The 19,535-nt window shown below is 46.3% G+C and overlaps 2 long non-coding RNA genes across 2 annotated transcripts in view; one reads left to right on the top strand and one right to left on the bottom strand.

Annotated features, from left to right (window-relative positions):
* The window catches only part of LOC144130824 (uncharacterized), a 248,841-nt gene that overhangs the window by 31,450 nt on the left and 197,856 nt on the right, over positions 1-19,535 (bottom strand). The window lies entirely within an intron of this gene.
* LOC144130787 (uncharacterized) overlaps positions 6,797-19,535 on the top strand; it is a 52,023-nt gene continuing 39,284 nt past the window's right edge. Inside the window, exon 1 of the long non-coding RNA XR_013314221.1 lies at positions 6,797-6,891. This is a non-coding gene — a long non-coding RNA (uncharacterized LOC144130787). The remainder of the gene's footprint in view (positions 6,892-19,535) is intronic.

The raw sequence follows: 19,535 nt of genomic DNA, 5'->3' as shown, positions 1-19,535 counted from the left end.
AAAACCCCTAAAAGGGGGAACACTTGCCAAAATATGGTGTCCACAGGTACAGGGCAACTTCCTGCGGACGATTCCACAAAAAGCAAGACCAAGGCACAGCGCGTTCCACCGAAAAACGGTCTCAAGGCGGGAGCTCATGCGGAACACGTCCGCTCAGCGTCCGCTCAGCGTCAGTCCCCAACGCACCTAGGAAGCCCCTAGGACGAGGCCGGCTCGTGCGCGTGCTCGTGGAGCCGTAGAAAGGCAGCCAGCTTGCGCGTGAGGAGGATGCAGTGTGCTCTTCGGCACACATTCGCCACCACACGTGCTCCGCACACCGCTAATTCCTGCTGGTGCGCGCTCGATGTCACGCCGTTGCATCCTGAACAAAGTCTTGTCAGCGCGAACAACACACTCCCGCCAGTCCGACTTTGGATACGTGTCGCTTGACAACGACGGGTGCCCCGTTGCCTTGCAGCTAATCGGATGACTCTGGCGCCCCATCACCGAAACGCTCATGCACACCTCGTCGATGGCGTCGATGGAGAAGTTGTTCAGCAAGCATAGACCAATATTTAAGGAGGGAGGGATGCGGAAAACCTGTTTCCCCTAGCGTCTCTACTACTCTGCCGGCCATCATCATCATGCGTCGGGACACAGCGGGCTGGGCGAGAGGTAAGATCTTCCATCAGTGAAGGGCAAGCAGCGAAGGAAGCGCTGCCTCGAAGGCTACGCGGCATTCCGCGTAGCAAGTGAAAATCTTAGGGATCCGGCCAGCGTCGCGAACGATCGCAGTCGCTCTCTTGTCACCTTCTGCGGCAGGCACACCGGAAGATCCCGCGCCCTGGCGCTGGACTTCTGGTGCCAGGCAACGAAGCGAGCGCAGGAAACGCGCGCTCTCGTCACCTCTCCTGGCAAATGCCCGGGAATGGCTTTGCCCCAACGAGGCGGAGCGGAAAGGAACACCCGGCGACCATTATCGGCGCGTGCGAACGTTCTCCGCTGATGGCGCCCAAGCAGCGCCCCTGCCCAGCCGGTAAGACAGAAGGCCCCCTTACGCGGCTTTCTACTTCCGGGGAATACCTCGTTGATGTTTTGTAGCTTGCTGGCCGCCTCTGTGTATTATTTGCAAGTTGTAATAAATAGAATGTGAGTGATCACGCCTTGAAGTCCTTCCCAGGCCTTTGTCTCTCGAGCATGAACACCGCAGCGGTTAGCGAGGGAAGGCGCTGGCATCCACGGAGTGATAGTGCTGGCGGAGGACTGGCCGCCATAACTTCCACATCGTGTAGGTTGTCGATTTAATTCATATATGTCCTATCGAAGTCGGGAAAGATTAATCATCCAAATTTTTAAAAATATTTTGCAAGTAATGAAAAGCTGGCCTGCTCTGTGTATTATTTGCAAGTTGCAATAAATAGAATAAGAGTGATCACGCCTTGTAGTCCCCCCCCCTCCCCTTTGTCTCTCGAGCATGAAAACCGCAACGGTTAGCAAGCGAAGACGCTGGCATGCATGGAGTGGTAGTGCTGGCGGAGAAGTGGCCGCCATAACTTCCGCTTCGTGTAGGTTATCGGTTTAATTTGTATATGTCCTATCAAAGTCGGGAAAGACTAATCATCCAAATTTTCTAAATATTTTGCAAGTGATGAAAAGCTGGTTTTTGAACTTTTTAAATGCTCTGTGCCATGACACACTAACAGAACATAGGATAAAATCCTCGCGAATCACATCTCCGGCGTTCGTTTTTGTGCACAGAAAAAGAGTACACGTTGTTGGATGCTTGGAGGAAAAAAAAATCTCCTTCCTTCTCCCTCCAAGTCTTGTTCAGACATTTATCGCCAGTCTTACGCTATTATTCGCCCGATGCGTGTCTTTCCCTGAGCCAATTGTTTGCGAAAGAAATCAGTTCTGTCCACCTCTTTATACACCGTCTGGGTCCACCGTTCAAGGTTGCCTGCTAAAATGGTTTCGAAGTAAGGGCCGGCAACTATAGTCGGATGCAACTTAAGTCTGCAGTGAAGCTCCGCCCACATTTAGGGCCGGCGAACAGAATTACTCCACGACAAAAAAAGTAGTCCGTTGTTAAAACATTTCTCGTTACCTAAACAAGAAACTAATCACAAGAAAAAATTTCAAGCTCTAGATTTTTGATAGCTGGATTGTTTAATAAAGCAAAACATTAAAAAAGCCTATTTCGTTTACTGTTGTGATTGGCTAGCGGAGTAATACAAGGCGCCGCGGACCGTGGCCCAGTGATAGGAACTGGTGTTTCTTTAAGTTGTACCCTACTACAGTACTTTTTTAAAAAAGAGTTGAATACGTGTTGTCTAGATAAAAAGTGAATCTACTGCGAATCGAACAGTGTATAACTGAAACGAATGTTTTACTAATATTCGATACTTGCGAGAACATTCGTAAGAAACAAATAACTGTGCGCTGCCACCAAAGTCTAATTTATGGAGTTATAACTGCCATAAGATGCAACACGAATTCTGCATATTAAAACTACGACCGTCAAGTCATAAATACCGTTTGTTGCTAGTGACGGCAGCGATCAATAAATTACCGCCACAGCCCATCTAAAGGGGCGAGAGCTAAGCATGAAGTCCGCAATCGCCTAGCTGTTTTAGCCCTGCCGCACCGCGCAATCTTGGAAGCCATGCCTGGACATTTTGAACGTTCCCGCCACAAATATACGGACTCTGCCGTGGCGCCGAACCCTCCTTCACCGATCGGGGAAGAATGGTACGCGTCGTCGTAGTGAGCCCTATTTTCCAGCAGTCGTAGAAGAGGTCCACGTCACCCTCATTCGAATTTCGTGCCAATTATTCGAAAACTGTTGGAAAACTTGACGACACATTCTATTCATTTCGAACAATTTTGAAAATGCATTATTTATTCGTTCAGCGAATCCAGTAGGAGGTTATTCGACTCGCTATTCCAAAGTTTTGAATATTCTCATACAGTTAATTACAGGTTCAAAAAGGTGTTTTAACATGACGCAAAGCCGTTGACGGCAACTAAAGTGGGAAGTAAACAATTTTAGAATACACCTAAAATCACAGCAAGCCAAATAATTTTTAACTTGCTTGAATTATTGCTGTAAACGTCGGTAACGGATGGTGAACTTTTCTCGACACGTACGGTATATTCAAAGGAGGGGAAATACAAAGCCGTGTAAGTCAGGGGCCATCTCGTATAATCAAAGAAAATCAAATCAAATCTTTATTTGCAAGTAATCAAGTAGACTGCACTTAGTATGCAGGCGGAAGCCCAGAACTCGTGCAAGCACAGTGAGAGTAGTTTCTATTAATAACAATGTAACAAAGCAATCAAGCAGAAGCAAAAAACAAACAAAAACATAACTTGAATATTAGGGAGCCGTGTTAGCAGTTACACATTCATCAAAATGTGCTGTTTTAGTATCCTAAGAAACTCATGGTACTTAATTATGCTTGTAATGTGCTGCGGTAGTGCGTTCAAATTATTAATCGCAACATATGCAAATTAATAGCAGCCATAATTAGTTATACTGCGCGGGAAGTGTAGAGCACGTGCAGATGAGCGACTAGAGGAAGACGTGCTACGTTGCGGAAAAGTTACTGTAGGGCAAATAAAGATATTATTCAGTATTTTAACCATTAAATTCGGTACGCAATACTGAATGCTCTTGCCGATGTCTAGAATATTATGTAGCTGAAAGGGAAAAGCAACATAATCTTGATTGCTCAAATATACTAATACTCAAAGCAGTATTGTTATGCGACCTGTAATGGATGTGATGTGGAACGATACGTTAAGCCGTACACAGCAAGCACATAGATAATATGGGAATGGGTAAATGTTTAGGGGAATCCCCCAAGGTTGAGTAAGTTTTTAATAAGAGAGTAATTACTCATTGGAATCCACCCAAGCGCAGCCATACTGCTACAAAGAAAAAATGTACAGCTTTCTCAGAAATTGTGGAGTTAAAGAATAACTCGTCCTCGTCCGGGGTTCGAATCCGGAACCAGCGCTTCACCGGAGCAGTCGCTCTAGCAAGTGAGCTAACCGGAACGGCAAGCTTATGGTAGGGCGAAAGCAAATGGATCAATAACTCGAAGTGTGAACAGCGTTGGTCAAATGTTTAGGGCTATCCCCCAAGGAATAGCTTTCCTTTGTAGCCGTATGGCTGCGCTGCGGTGGATGCCAATGAGTAATTCATCGCTTATTATAATATGGGAATTTACAAAAGAGTTATAAAGCGTAATCAGTGTTTTTATCGGGAAAAATATGCCGTAATCTATAAAATATTGATATATTTCTGTCAATCCTTGAACATACTTGTTGCAAGTGTGAGCACCAGGTTAACTGATTGTCAATCACAACTTCAACCAATTTCGTTTAGTTAACTCTTTGCAAAGCGGTGTTATTCAGAAAAAGGCAGGAATTCTTGACAGACGGGTGTTTTTTTTCCATTGAAAGTTATGAACTTACTTTTGGATATGTTTGGTGTTAGCTTATTAGCATGCAACCACAAAGAGAGTTTTACTAAACTTGTTTGAGCCATGATGCGAATTATGTCCTCATCTTCAGCAGTTATGAATATTTGGTGTCATCGGCGTATAGTGTACAGTCCTGTGCAAGGATGTAATGGTAAGTCGTTAACAAATGTTAAAAATAGAAATGGGCCTAATATTGATCCTTCGCGGACACGAATATTAGTTTTCCTTAGTTCAGATGGTTTGTCGTTCACTACCACAAATTGCTGTCTATTAATTAAAAAGCTTTCATTCAAATCTAGCGGCACCCCCCGTACGCCATATCTGTCTAGTTTATCTAACAGTAATGAGCGATCCAATGTATCGAAAGCCTTAGTTAGGTGAGAAAATATACCCTTGGTGAGAAGCTTATCTTCTATGCTTTTGCGTATTTTCTCTGTGACGTTTAGCAAAGCTAATTTTGGGAACTTTCCTCGTGTGTATCCGTATTGTGAGTCATGTAAAACATTATTGGACCAGAAATAGTTATTTAAACGTTGCAAAAGCAGTTTTTAAATGATTTTAGATATAAGCGATAAAAGAGATATCGGACGGTAGTTTTCAACCTTTAGCATACCGCTTTCTTAAAAATTGGTACTATTTTGGATATTTTCAGCGCTGAGGGAAATAGCACTGAATGGTAACAGGTGTACTTACACGGCAGCGGTGATGAAACGTGATGTACAATTGCCTTGAGGATTTTGGTTGATATGAGATCATAACCAACTGATAAGGTGTTCTCTTATATCTGCTTATTTTTTGTTTCGGTCCTTACATCACACAGAAAAGAAAACGAGGCATCAGAAAAGTGGATGAGTAAACTTCACAACATTCATTATTCTGTTTTCTTTCCGACTAGTTTGAACCCCTCTGAACCGAATGTCGCTCCGGAGCCGAACCCTAACCAAACTTCAAAGGAGTGAACCCTATCTTAAACCGAAAAAAACTGCAATGTGAAACCTACCTAGCACATTCACGCCCTGCATGATGCCGGGAAGAGGACGCAGCATGACGTGTATATCATTCATTCTGCATATTCGGGCTCCTTCCCATCCATTTGCTGTTCTCGCGTTTGCAGAAAAGTGTATTCGTTCCCATATTATACTGCTATCATTTGCTCTCCGCTTATAAGCTTAGAAGCCAAGAGTAGCGTGAAGGGGCTGGCAGTGACGTGGGCCGGTTAGATAAGGAAGTTTGGGGAGATAAGGTGCCTGCAGCTAGCACAAGACATGGATATGGGAGAGGACTTTGTGAATGTAGTTAGACTGATGATCATGGTGTTATTCTTGTCCTACAACCTTAAGAACGTGTTCACTACAGTTAACTCGCCTTTGAGAGCAACTCCAATGCGACATTTCCGTGATCTCAATTTGGTCGGGTGATCAGTGACGTATTCTGTCACGCCAGTCAAAAAAAAGCCTGGAAGGAGAGTTTCGGCTGGGAATTATTCTAAAAAAGGTGTCCAACTTCCAGACGTTTGCAATGGTGGCTTACGTAGGATCGTGGTCTGCTTGTAATAGCGTTCTCAAACCAAAATAATGAAAGTTACATACACTTTGGTATTACACCACATGCATCCCTTCATGGGAGAATCAATGGATTTACCAGTGTTGCACTGTACATCTACGCTTTGGGAATAAATAAATCGCCTGCAATGGGTCGAAGGCTATAATAGTGCTAAACTGATCGCACAATAAAGTGACTGCCGAACTTCACTTAACTCTACTTTTACGGAGGCGTTCATCTGGCTATCTTTAAGTACCTGCCATGTGGCTCCTTTAGCCGCACGTACTGTCTATTATTACTACAGTACCAACAAGCCCTACAATTAACACTTCTTAAGTGTCTAATAAACGTCCCATTTGCAAGAAGTGCATAGATAGGCGGCGCTGAAGAAACAATTGTTATAAGAGATCAGCTCACATTTACAACCCTATATTTTCGACTGATGACAAGGGCAGCTGTTGACGCCTCTGCTGTGCTCATCTCCTCTTGCTTCGCCGGGTCGTGCGGCATGGCCGGCCAATTATGGTGCTGTTGACGCGGCAGCAGTCGACTGCGGCGGCGCTTGTTTGGTTCGGCGGCAGGCGTGAGCCGCTTTACGCCAGGGCCACACGCAGCTCCATCGCGGCCTTCGGTGCTGTCGTCGGTTCAAGCCCGCAGATCGTGGCCTTGTGCAGATTGCGGCCGACGGATGGTAAACACGCGACGCCCAGGCGGCAGTGACACGACCTCAGTAGCAGTAAAAAACAGTTAGAAAGCGGCGTACTACGTCCACACGTGGTGGTTAGCAAAGGAGAACCGCCTGTGTGAATCAGTGGGAGCCGAAGAGTGGCTTCAAGTGCCCCGGACGAGATGCCCCGGAGAAGCTAAAGCGCGTCGCAAAAGGGTGAGCTCTCGCATAGCAGACAGCAAACGGCGCGCCAGTGAATGAAAATGAAATGGCTTAGCGTACGCGGAGACGACGGCACACTTTCGTTCACCGACAAATGTCTCGTTTTTTTACCGGCGCCACTGAATCTAGCAATGAGTTGAAGAACCATTCACTCTCATATGCCGTAGTCATCTGGCTCTATAGCTCAGGAAGGACCAAGACATGCCCTCGCGAAAGTCTGCATCAAATACGCCAAAGGGTTTACTTCCATTTGAAGAGACTAACTACATCGTAGGCTCAGTATATCTTGACATTGCCTCAGACCCAAAAAGGACAAGAAAATCAAAAAGAACGCAGGACCACAGAGCTTGGAGAGGCTGCCGACCGAATATCAACTGGCCAGCCGTTTACTTCAGCTTCCTCGCCTCGAGGAGACGGGCGCTACAGAACAGCGCAGAGCAAAGACGAGGAATGCACCGTGTCATTGGCTCCCGTGTAAAATAAGCATCGTCCCAATGGTTAAAGAGTGTGCGACTGAAAAATAGCACGGAGAGGAATAGTTCTGCGCGCACGAAAAGAAAATAAATTCTGCCGGCCGTGATGCGGTTTGAGGCGGACGACGTGAACCACCTCAGGGAGTGCGGATAGTCGGGACTTTTGAAAGCCACCAGGAATGAAGTCATAGTTTAGGTCCCCAAATGGCGTTGTCACACGATGTGGTCCAAAGTAGCGGCACGGTAGCTTTTCGCTGAGCCCTCGTCGGCAAATGGGGAACCCAACCCACGCACGGTCTCCAGCTGTGTACCGAGCATCACGGCGTCGGAAGTCATCGCGTAGGGCATCCTCACGTTGTTGATTCTGAATCTGCACCCTGGCCAGCTGCCGGCCCTCTTCAGCGAGGTCCACAAAGGTACGAACATCAGCATGCAGGTGGTCGTCGCCCAGATGGGATAGCATAGCGTCCAGCATCGTCGTTACTTCGCGGCCGGGAACTAGGCGAAAGGGTGACATGTTAGTTGTTTCTTGTACCGCGGTATTGTACGTGAATGTGACGTACGGTAGCACTCCGTCCCATACATTGAAAGTATGTGATCGAGCGGTTTGTTCAGGCGCTCTGTCGCACCGATCGTTTGAGGATGGTATGATGTTGTCCTCCAGCGATTTGTATACATTGCAACAAAATCTGCTGCGGCAACTACCCCGCTCAGTGATTATCTTCGCTGCACCATGACACAAACCAATTTGATGGACGAAGAATTTGGCAACTTCCAGGGCTTTGCCGCTTGGCAGAGTTGAGGTTTCAGCTTATTGTGTGAGTTAGCCCTTAGCAACGGTGACCCACTTGTTGCCTGAGTGCGAAAGTGGAAAGGGTGCCAGCATGTCCATGCTGATCCGCGGTTAAGGCCTCGATGATGCTTCTGTTGCCTTCGAGGACCCAGTTGGTTTCGTCGGTGGCACCTGGCGATGGTGATCGCCGTGGCACGTTCTGACGTAGTGCGCAACGTTCACATTAAGACGAGGCCAGTACTACTTTTTCTGGATCCTTGCAAGCGTACGGGGGACTGCAAAATGTCCAGAAGTTAGTTCGTCGTGGTAAGCTTTTAAAATTTGATCGCGCAGACACGTAGGTATAAAGATCTGGTATGGCGTATTGCGTACGGAGAAATTTTTCCTCACCAGAACACCGTCGCGAATGCACAACGACGGCAGCGCGCACTGGAAACCTCTCGGACAGCCGTGCATGTAGTTTGTAAAGCGCATGATGTTACGAAGTTCAGGGTCGGCAGATTGCTGCTGAGCGAGGCACGCTGCGCTGATGGTATTCAAGAGAATGACGTCGTCGGTAGCGTCATCAGGGGGGGGAGCTAGAAGGGCGCGTGAGAGGCAGTCGGCGTGCGAGGGCTGGCGCCCATACTTTTATGTGACAGTTGTGTCGAATTCCTACAGTCGTAGACTCCATCTCACAAGGCGGGCTGACGGGTCCTTGAGGGTCGCGAGCCAGCATAGGGCATGTTGGTCAGTGACTACATTGAAAGGTTTCCCATAAAAGTAGTGCCGGAATTTCGACGTCGCCCGCACAATGACTAGACATTCTTTCTTGATGGCAGAATAGTCATACACAGCGCAGGCGGAGACAGGACTAGTCGTCTGCTGGATTCCAGAAGAGGTTTTATTTCAGTCTGATTTCGAGCCGGCCCGGAGCCTGAGCGTTTGTGTCGCGCGGCTCGTGTCGCTTTGACTTACCCGCGCGCTACTATTGTCCAGGATGGCGATGCTACAGCCCCCCTCCCCTAGCGAGAAGAAGGGTGATGATGGCTGCGGAGAGACGAGCAGGAGCGGAAAGAGAAGCGGCGTCGTTGAAAATGTAGGCGGGCTTCTGCCGCTACGAGGCTACCGTATCGGCGGAAGCATGGAGTGAATGGTGTACGATGCTGGACGGCAGTCCAGGATACGAAACAACCCGAGGTAGTGCGGCTGAAGGGTACTGCGGTGGAAGTCTTGGTGGACAAAATTGTGGGTAGCAGTCCTGAGGTCTCGGGCCCAGGGCGACGTGGCCCAGGGCGTGGCGGTTAAGGTTGATGGTTCGGAACTCAGCGTGAAGGAGCCGTATACAGTATATCCGTTCGGGCCGGGAGGTGAGCTTCAAACCTCGAAGAAGTCAGTAAGAATGCGAAATGAGGACAGGGGTAGGAAACTCCGGTTAGTTTCGGTTTCAACTACTTCAGCGCACCTGACCACTGGAGGTGAACTGATGCTTAAAACTTAATGATTCCTGGCCACGCTCCTAGTGCGATAAGGCTGCGGCCGTGGCTGAATTATCTGAATTACCGATGTACGAAACTGCTGTTTATGAAAGCGGTGGTTCGAACCCTGCTCGGGGATAAAGTCATTCTGCTGGATACCGTTGCCATAACGAGGATATGATGCTCGAGTTGGCTTCTCTCCGGCCGCTATTGGAGGAATCGGCGCTGACTTCGGTAAATCTGCTGAACAATGGTGTACGTGGTGTTTTCTTACCCCTGGTGATGTGCCGCAAACAAGCTCTGCCATTGAACAGATGTCTTGTTTGATGGCGCAGCGTATTCCTCAGAATGTGAGAGACAGTGGTTGAACCCACTCCGTTGGTGCGGCATGGGCGGTGTGTGCGGTCTTGAGGTTGAGGTGGAAGCATTCAACATGGCCATTCGTTTGTGGGTGGCACGCCGTGGTACGCAGGCGAGTAGTACCGAGAAAGCGAAGAAACTCAGAGAAAAGAGACGGCTCGTACTGTCTGCCACTGTCCGTGATCATTGCAGACGGACATCCAAAACTGGCTACTCAGGTAGAAAGGAAAGCAGACGCGACTGGGAAGGCAGAAATATCAGGTAGTGGTGTTGCTTCTGGCCAGCGGGTGTTCCTCTCCACGCAGTTAAGCACCGGCAGCCTTGGGAAGGTGGAATTTCTCCGACTAGATCGATGTGTACTGTATCAAAGCGGGCTTCTGGTGGAAGAAAAGAAGTGGCTAGAGGAATAGCGTGGCAGAAGACTTTCGCCCGTTGGGAAGAAACACATGCGCGCACCAAATCACGTATGTACATTAGCGTCCATGCGCGGCCACACCTAGCGAGACACCACAAGCTTTTGCGTGGCGCGGTTTCCATGGTGTAGAAGATCCGCTTGCAGAAAAAGTCAAGCACAAATGGTCTGAGAAAACCCGTGGGCAAATCGCATATGAGACTTTTGCCTTGCATGTGGACATCCTCGAGTTGTAACAAAATAACTGTAGCGCAACCAAGAGGAACAGAAGAAAGGACCACACTGGACTAACGCTAAACTTCATCTAACTTTATTCACAGACAGCGCCGCAAATATAAGGAAAAACCAGGACACGCGCAGATACCGGTTCAAACACACTATCAATAGAACCGTTTAAGATATGTGATTTCAGATTTGAAGAGGTTAACAGACGTATCGCTAACATAAAATACACCTTACTTTCTTATATGAAATGCTTCCAATAGTTCCCTTGCCTTTATATCTTTGCTTATACCTAAAATCTTTATCTCACTAAACCGTGGTTGACACTTTTTGCAGTACTTGCATCTAGCCTGTGGCAAATGTTCTTCCGCACGAGGGCACTCGTAACACTCATCCCAGTGCTGAGAAAGATGTGCACCACTGAGGTCTTTTAATGACCGCGCATGCTCACCTGCCCTTTCATTGATGCACCGCCCTGTTTGGCCCACATAGGCCTTCCCTCATGACAGCGGCATTTGGTAAATGTCCGGGCAATGCAAGAGAGGGGTCTCAACGACAACGGTGCTGCCAACTTCGTGCAGAAGCACAGGTGGAATCCGCAGAAGTCCGTACGCGGGCATGGATCCGTGACAGAGCCCACTCAGTGGAGAATGTGAGGCTCGAACAACGCTTCGGTAGTGTGCAGACACAAGAAAGCGACGTGTCACTAGTGCGGCAGGAAGGGTCACCTGCCAAGGATGTGCTCCAGCGGTCGCGCTAACCCGTCAGGAACTTACGCGGTGAAGGAGCTAGACGGCAGTGATGGAAGTGGCGAATAAATGCTCTACGCTTTGGAGGCTCACAGCGACAGTAGGGTAAATAAATAGTCATAAGCCTGCATACAGCAGGTGCTCCTCCCGATTGAGCAATGTAATGACTGAGCTCATAAGAGGCTATATTTTCATTCATGATCGACGCCGACAACATGTATTCGGCGTTAGCAAGTGCATACGTACTTCATAAAAGTTCAGGGGAATTATAGTGATCTATACCGCTAATAAAAAATGCACCTTTCTGCTGTTATCGCCCCTCCATTCCGCTCCCTAGAAGAAGCTAGAGGCGAAACGCTAAGGCGCCCGTGTGGTGTGCGATGTTAAAGATTCCGAGGTGGTCGAAATTATTCCGGAGCCCTCCACTACGGCACCTCTTTCTTCCTTTCTTATTTCACTCTCTCCTTTATCCCTTCCCTTACGGCGCGGTTCAGGCGTCCAACGATATATGAGACAGATACTGAGCCATTTCCTTTCCCCAAAAAAACAATTATTATTATTTGTTTTCATCAAATCGGGCGGAGTATTAACGTTGTGATGATTTTAAGACTAGGAAAGGCCCATAACTGCCTCTAGTTCCAATGCCGCATAGTCACAGTGCAATTGAGGTGTCCACTGCCGCAGTGAGCAAGTAATGCATGCTCTCGCATTTACGCATAAAACTTACTTAGGTGTCTCCATAATTTGTCATTACGTTTTGAGCTTAAACATTCATTTCAATTAACAGTTTGGTGGAAACTGTAGGAGAGCTCCAATAATGAAAACGAAAAAAAAAATTCACCTCGGATGCTGAGAATAAAGCTGTAAGGTATCCTAACTTTGCCGCTATATCTTTGTGCGCTGAATGTGAAGACAAGAAGATAATAATATCCCAATAGACAGCTCTTTTCATTCTGTACAATCGACTTGGTATATAGCACGAAGATGCTTATTGTGCGTCTTTAATTGGCACGCTATTACATGCTTAGGTGCCTGTCTACTTTTGAATGCCAATGGATGATTCCACGCCAAACGCACAAATTGTTCATGAAAACTTATCCTAATGTGCATAATCAAAGCATGAAACATTTCTGCCGAAAAAAATTTATTCGCGCACGTGTGGTGTGCGATGTTGATGATCCCGAGGTGGTCGAAATTATTCCGGAGCCCTCCATTACGGCACCTCTTTCTTCCTTTCTTATTTCACTCTCTCCTTTATCCCTTCCCTTACGGCGCGGTTCAGGCGTCCAACGATATATGAGACAGATACTGAGCCATTTCCTTTCCCCAAAAAAAACAATTATTATTATTTGTTTTCATCAAATCGTGCGGAGTATTAACGTTGTGATGATTTTAAGACTAGGAAAGGCCCATAACTGCCTCTAGTTCCAATGCCGCATATTCACAGCGCAATTGAGGTGTCCACTGCCGCAGTGAGCAAGTAATGCATGCTCTCGCATTTACGCATAAAAATTCCTTAGGTTTTTAAAAATTCCTTAGGAGAGGTTTTGGGACGAAAGGCCTAACTGCATGCCGAAAGTGTCCCACCTTCACGTACGTTAGAATGCAGTCCCCTTGGAAGATCAACTTGGTGCGCTTTGTCCTTCCAAGACTCTGAGCTTGCAGAATGGCTACACCGTCGCTAGCTGGTTGAATCAAAATGAGCAGATCAGACGCGCGGATGGCTACGTCGACGTCGTAAATGACGCCTGCCGTAGTGCCCCCCCCCCTCCCCTAAATGGACATAGGAACGAACGCTGATACCGCCGAGAGTTCTGATGTTGCTCAAACTCTTAAGCGCGTTCCTGTCCATGACATCAATGGCGACGACATTCCTGAAACGATTCACCCTCACATCTTTAATCGCTCCCGGGACGCGGGCCTCCAGGAACGCAGACGTGGCTTGCCTATTGATGTGGTTGAGATTGTCGGTGGGAGTCTCTGGCACAAAGAGGACAGTATGTGCCGATGATACTCGCTCCGTAGTGATCGTGGACGTACTCGACGACGACGAGTCCTCACCTTTACACAGTCTCCGTTTGGCCTTCTTGCTTACGACTCTAATGAAGCCGCCGTCAGCCGAAGAGTCATCACTGGTGGCCGAGTACACCGCGCTGGCCTGGCTGCTTGCGTTAATCGGGAGGCCAAGACGTTTCCTCTGGGCAGCAGCGGCTGACCGACCGGACTGAAGTTCAACAGCGTCCATTTTCATCACCGTCATCAAAAAAGAAACAGTGGTTTCATCATAATGTCGTTAAACAGGAAAAAACAGAAGATGCGAAGGGACGGCGTTCTGGTCTAGAGCCACTTCATCGTACGCCAGCGTGTAAACACCGTGAAGAACCTACGAGCTGCAACTGCCCTTCGGTTGTATGCCTATCCCTGTCATCATGTTTTGAAACTTGAGTAAAGAAGGGCTCCTTCTAAACGCTACACTACGAAGACGCGCTGATTAGAGCAAATGAGTGGAATGCAGCTTTCGCTGTGTTACGGGAGCGCTTGTGGCGCGCTGTTTTATTGAGGTAGTACCTGTTTATATGACCTGTCTAGTACACCTAGAAAAGGTTCTCTGCATGCAAGAAACACCCCCTTAGCTGCGCTGATGGGGCTACGCTTGAAGGAAGCGCTTAGTGATTCCACGAGTAGGGCGACACGCATGTTGTCTCAAGCTAAGATCTCCTGCTTTTGATAAAGCGCAGCTGCAGCACTAATGTCATCTTTGACTGGGTACTGCGCGCGGCAGGAGTTCGCCGCACCCGTTATTGTATCTAAGAGAGCGCTCTCACGAATGGCAATGATGCCCCTTCTTTGTTCTTTCTAGTTATGGGCTGGAAACTGCGGTGAACTGGTTAGCGGTCTGCCCAGTAAGTTTTGCACGGCTTTTGCAGGTTGAGTTTTGGCGTACCAGGTTTCACGAAGTGTATTCTATAGGGTGAGCGCTTTTTTAATTGCGGATAAAAATAAATGTTGCACTTGAATCCAGTTGGCGCCCGTATACGTAGGCACTTTGAGTGTGCATTTTAAGGAGTGTCATTCTCAATAGCGTGTATGGATCAATGCTGAAAGGCGGCATGTTTATTCAGAACCTTCTCTCCTAATGTGAAATATCTACCATAAAGAGACCTGTCTTCACAGCAGGTATCTTAATGCAGGGGGTGTGTTCTTCACAATAGATGCGTCATGATTACGATGTTTTTGAAACCTAATATGGCAACACACTGGGCTTGCTGGTTTCTATTCATTTTGTACTGTGAGCTGAGTTCCGAAACAAAGACACGAGTAAAAGATTTATAATTTGTCAGCCATATGTAATGAAACCATGAAGATTGTTTTTCTAGAATGACGCAGCGAAGTTTGCTTTGCGTTAAAGCACACGTATGGAGGACATGAGTAGAATTGTCTTATGCAGCATTCTTAAATTTAGACTTTACAATTACCCCGCCGCGGTGGCTCAGTGGTTAGGGCGCTCGACTACTGATCCGGAGTTCCCGGGTTCGAACCCGACCGCGGCGGCTGCGTTTTTATGGAGGAAAAACGCTAAGGCACCCGTGTGCTGTGCGATGTCAATGCACGTTAAAGATCCCCAGGTGGTCGAAATTATTCCGGAGCCCTCCACTACGGCACCTCTTCTTCCTTTCTTCTTTCACTCCCTCCTTTATCCCTTCCCTTACGGCGCGGTTCAGGTGTCCAACGATATATGAGACAGATACTGCGCCAATTTCCTTTCCCCCCAAAACCAATTATTATTATTAGACTTTATAACTACCTATATAGTATTTTTTGCGCTCTACAGACAACCAGCATGCCCTTTATTCTAAACAGCGCACAACAGGCCACAAGGACGCTTATCAGGAATCTCCCTGGACCGTTAGTTTCAATTTAAAATCCTATAATATGGTTATTTTTTACCCTGCATGTTTGCGTATTGTCAGCCTGGACAGCTTTCAAAAAATTAAATTTGTAAGTACATCGATCGTCATGTGTATATATGATAGCTGTGCGGTGACATAAGTTTCAACGGTAATAAACAGCGTTTCTAAACAGCCTATAGCGGATAGACTTCTGAAGGCACAGGTGCATAGACTGTCTATACACATATATGTCGTAATACTGCCAGCCCATAAATCTATATAATGACTATAGACTCTATTGACCTGTTTCTACTTGACCAGCAGATTTTTTTCTACGGAGTGAAATCTACAAAAAGTGTGTGGTCATAAATCAATAGATTGGCTTTAGGCAGACTAGAAACCTGTTTATAAGACTGTAAGTACACTTTTGCCCCTCCATTGTTGATAGAGAAATCTCCACTAAAGGAATATGCCCATAAATCTACAAAATATCAATAGACAAGACTATAAAATTTGCCTTTAGAAAGTCTATAGACTTTACTAACTGAAGTCTGTCGCAATAGACAATCTATGGACAGCCTAAAGAAATTTCACTTCACTTCACTTTATTTCCTTAAAGACCCTCGTGTGAGGGTATTACATAAGGGGTGGGACACATATAGATTAACAACAAAAAAAGTACACAAAACTTGAACGAGTAATACAAAGAAAAATGATTATCGTGATGCAAGCAAACGCGTAATTTGGTTAAGAAACATAGTTTGGCATGTGATGGCAGCAAGTTCATGGGGAAGGCCGTTCCAGTCGCTAGCAGTCCGGGGAAAGAATGATGAAGAAAAAGTTGTTGTCCGTGCTCGTGGCCGAAATACCTGCTGCTGATGTCCGGTGCGAAGAGAAAAGCGCGGTGGGGGAGGGCAGATATAGGTTTCCTGTGATAGCTCGGAATAAAAGAATTTATGAAATAGGGATAAACTAGCAATGTGGCGACGAAGTGCAAGAGTAGGTAGATTGGACTGCGATTTCAGAGCTGATATGCTGATATCAAAAGAGTATGAGGAATGAATGAATCTAGTTGCCCTATTTTGAACTGATTCAAGTGAGTTAGTAAGGTATATTTGTTTCGGAGACCAGATGGGCGATGCGTATTCCAATTTTGATCGAACTAGTGATTTGTATGCGAGTAGCTTAACATGCTGGGGGGCAGAGTGGAGATGACGCTTTAAGAAGCCAAGCGTTTTGTTAGCAGATGAAATAATGTTCGCGATATGGCTATTCCACGTGAGGTCATGACTAAGATGAACACCGAGATATTTATATGATTGGACAGGGTCGATAGGAACGTTAGAGATAGAGTAGGGGAACAGGAGAGGATTACTGCGACGGTTGAAAGATAAATACTTGCATTTGTTTATATTAAGTGTCATTAGCCAGTCGTTGCACCAATTTTGTACCAGATTTAGGTTATCTTGTAGGGATTGCTGGTTAACGGAGTCAGTAACTGTTTTGTAAATAACGCAATCGTCGGCAAACATCCGAATATGGCAATCTAATTTCTGAGCTAGGTCGTTAATATAAATTAGAAACAAAAGAGGCCCTAGGACGGATCCTTGGGGCACCCCTGAGGAAACTGGTAATAAGTTAGACATTTGATTATTAATGACGACTGATTGGGAACGGTGAGTCAAAAATTCTTTTATCCATGCTAGTATGTCAGGATGCAAGCTTAGGCAGGAAAGTTTCAGAAATAGGCGGTTGTGGGGTACCTTGTCAAAAGCCTTAGCAAAGTCGAGGAAGATTGCGTCGGTCTGGAGGTTAGCGTCAAGGTTGGCATGCAGGTCATGAACGAAGATAGCTAATTGCGTTTCACAGGAGTATCCTTTACGAAATCCGTGTTGTGATGAATGGAAGAAATTATTTGAGTCCAGAAACTGCATTGTTAAAGAGTAAATGACGTGTTCCATGAGCTTGCAGGGTATGCTGGTTAGTGATATGGGGCAGTAGTTAAGTGGTGAATGTTTTTTACCCGACTTGTGGACTGGAACGACCTTCCCCACTTTCCAGTCGTGGGGTATGATACCCGTTGAAATGGACTGCGCGAACAGTAAGCATAAGAACTTGGCAGATGCATGGCGAGTGTTCTTTAGGACTTTTGTGTTAATTCCATCAATGCCGGTGGATGAAGAAATTTTTAATTTATCTATTAGAAGGGATATGCCGGTTTCTGCGAACGTAACGGTTGGCATTGCAGTTGTGGGGTCATTGGTTGTCATGAGGGGTGGTGGTTCTTGTTCTTTAGTGAATACAGATGCGAAGGCAGAATTAAATATATTAGCGCACTCAAAGTCCGAAATAACACGTCCAGAATTGTCAGTCAGGGTAACAACGCGCGAAGATTGGGGATTTAGAAGCTGCCAGAATTTAGTCGGGTTATTTGTAAGTATATTTGGCAAGTCGATATGATAAAAGGAACGTTTAGCGTTTTTTAGTGCGACCAAATACGCCTTTTCAGCACCGTAATATTTTTCCCATGCGCAGTCTGCTCTGCTCAGTTTGGCACTTCTGAAGAGGCGTTTCTTTTTATTTTCTAATCTACCAAGAGTCTTGGTGAACCATTGTTTGTGGTGGTTAGCGCGGAAGCTGCATTTGGGGATATATTTGTTAGTCAATTCATTCATTTTGTGCTTAAACATTGACCAGTTTGTGTAGATGTCTTGTTCGTCAAATGATTCCTGATAAGATGGAAAAAAGGCCTCCAATTCCGCGTTGAAGGCCTCATAGTTTCCTTTGTTGTAAAGAGAAATTGTTTTTTGGGAAGTTTCTTTTGTCATTGGAGGGAAGTTAAAGCATGCATGAATAACTTTACGATCGCTGATTTCACGGAGGTAAGTGATAGCGTTGAGGCTGTCGGGGTAGCTAGATAGTATGAGGTCAAGAATGTTAGCAGTATCTCCGGCGATGCGTGTAGGCTGTGTTACTAGTTGCGCTAGGTTAAAGTTTAGGCAGACATCCATAAATGCACGGGATTCATCCTGTCTAAAAACAGGTTGATAAGGAGTAGACCAATTTATGCCAGGATAGTTGAGATCTCCAAAAAGGAGGATGTGTGCCTTAGGGTGTCTAGTTTTAAGTTCGTTTAAAATGTTCTGCAGTTTACGGGGGAATTCGGGACTATTATGAGGGGGTCTGTAACAAACTCCAATTAATATAGATACTGGTGTGGCTCGGCAAAGGAGCCATAGTATTTCGAGGGCTGATGTGATGTTGATGTGTGAACACTGTAACTGATTGCTTGTAGCAATAAGGACGCCACCCCCCCGAGAGCTAATGCGATCAGCACGAAAAAGATTAGTTTGGTAAGTTTCAAAGAACTTCAGCGTCGCTTACACTATCAGTCAGCCATGTCTCTGTCAAAACGAGCAGATTGCTGCCCGTTGAAGACACGAGACTGGACAGAAGATCGGTCTTTGAAAGCAGGCTGCGTATATTGGTATAGATAACCGACAGACAAATATTCTCTCGAGGGGTGGTATAGCAAATATTAGATTTCTGACGGTGGCGAGATAAGCGCTATGCTATTTCTGTAACCGTTTCTGTGGCAGCATCAAAGGTGTAGCGTTTTTTTTCCGAGAAAAAGTGTCTTGTACCGCAGGGAGAACGGTCCGGTTTCTGCTTTTGCAAACGCGACAAGGTGTTTGCGTGCTTTTCGAACAGGAAGGGAAAAGTCTTCTCCGATGCTAAAATCGGTGCCCTTCAACTTGGGTCCCTCTGAGAGGATAGTTTCTTTTGTTTTAGAGGACAAAAATTTTACTATAATCGACCGTCGACGGCCTTCCTCATAGCGGCCCAAACGATGTGCACGCTCAATTTGACTTGTGTCCAAGGTTATCTGTAATTTGTCCTGACAATGGTGGATTATTAATTCTTCCGATTCAACGAGCGTTTCGCGCGAATTAGAATCCGAAAGGCCATAGAATATCAAATTGTTACGGCGTGACCTATTTTCGGTGTCATCTAACCGAGCTTCAAGGTTAGTAACAAGAGCAGCAGTCTTAGCGGAGACAGATTGGGCAGATTGTAGATCGGTTTTGAAAGTAGAGAAACCCTGGAAAACACTTTCTAGGTCAGCTACGCGCTTACTCAAATCAGAAATTGTTATGTCAATAGAACGCATCTGACGCTTAAGGTCCTGTACATCGGTTATTATTTGGTCTTGACCAGTTGACAATGTCTCCAGCTTAGCAAGAATACGGTCCAATTTATCAGGACCAGGATTCGTCTCAAT

This window comes from Amblyomma americanum, chromosome 1, assembly GCF_052857255.1.
Source record: "Amblyomma americanum isolate KBUSLIRL-KWMA chromosome 1, ASM5285725v1, whole genome shotgun sequence".
In the NCBI taxonomy this organism is placed as follows: Eukaryota; Metazoa; Arthropoda; class Arachnida; order Ixodida; family Ixodidae; genus Amblyomma; species Amblyomma americanum.
This window is presented reverse-complemented; position numbering and strand designations above follow the sequence as displayed.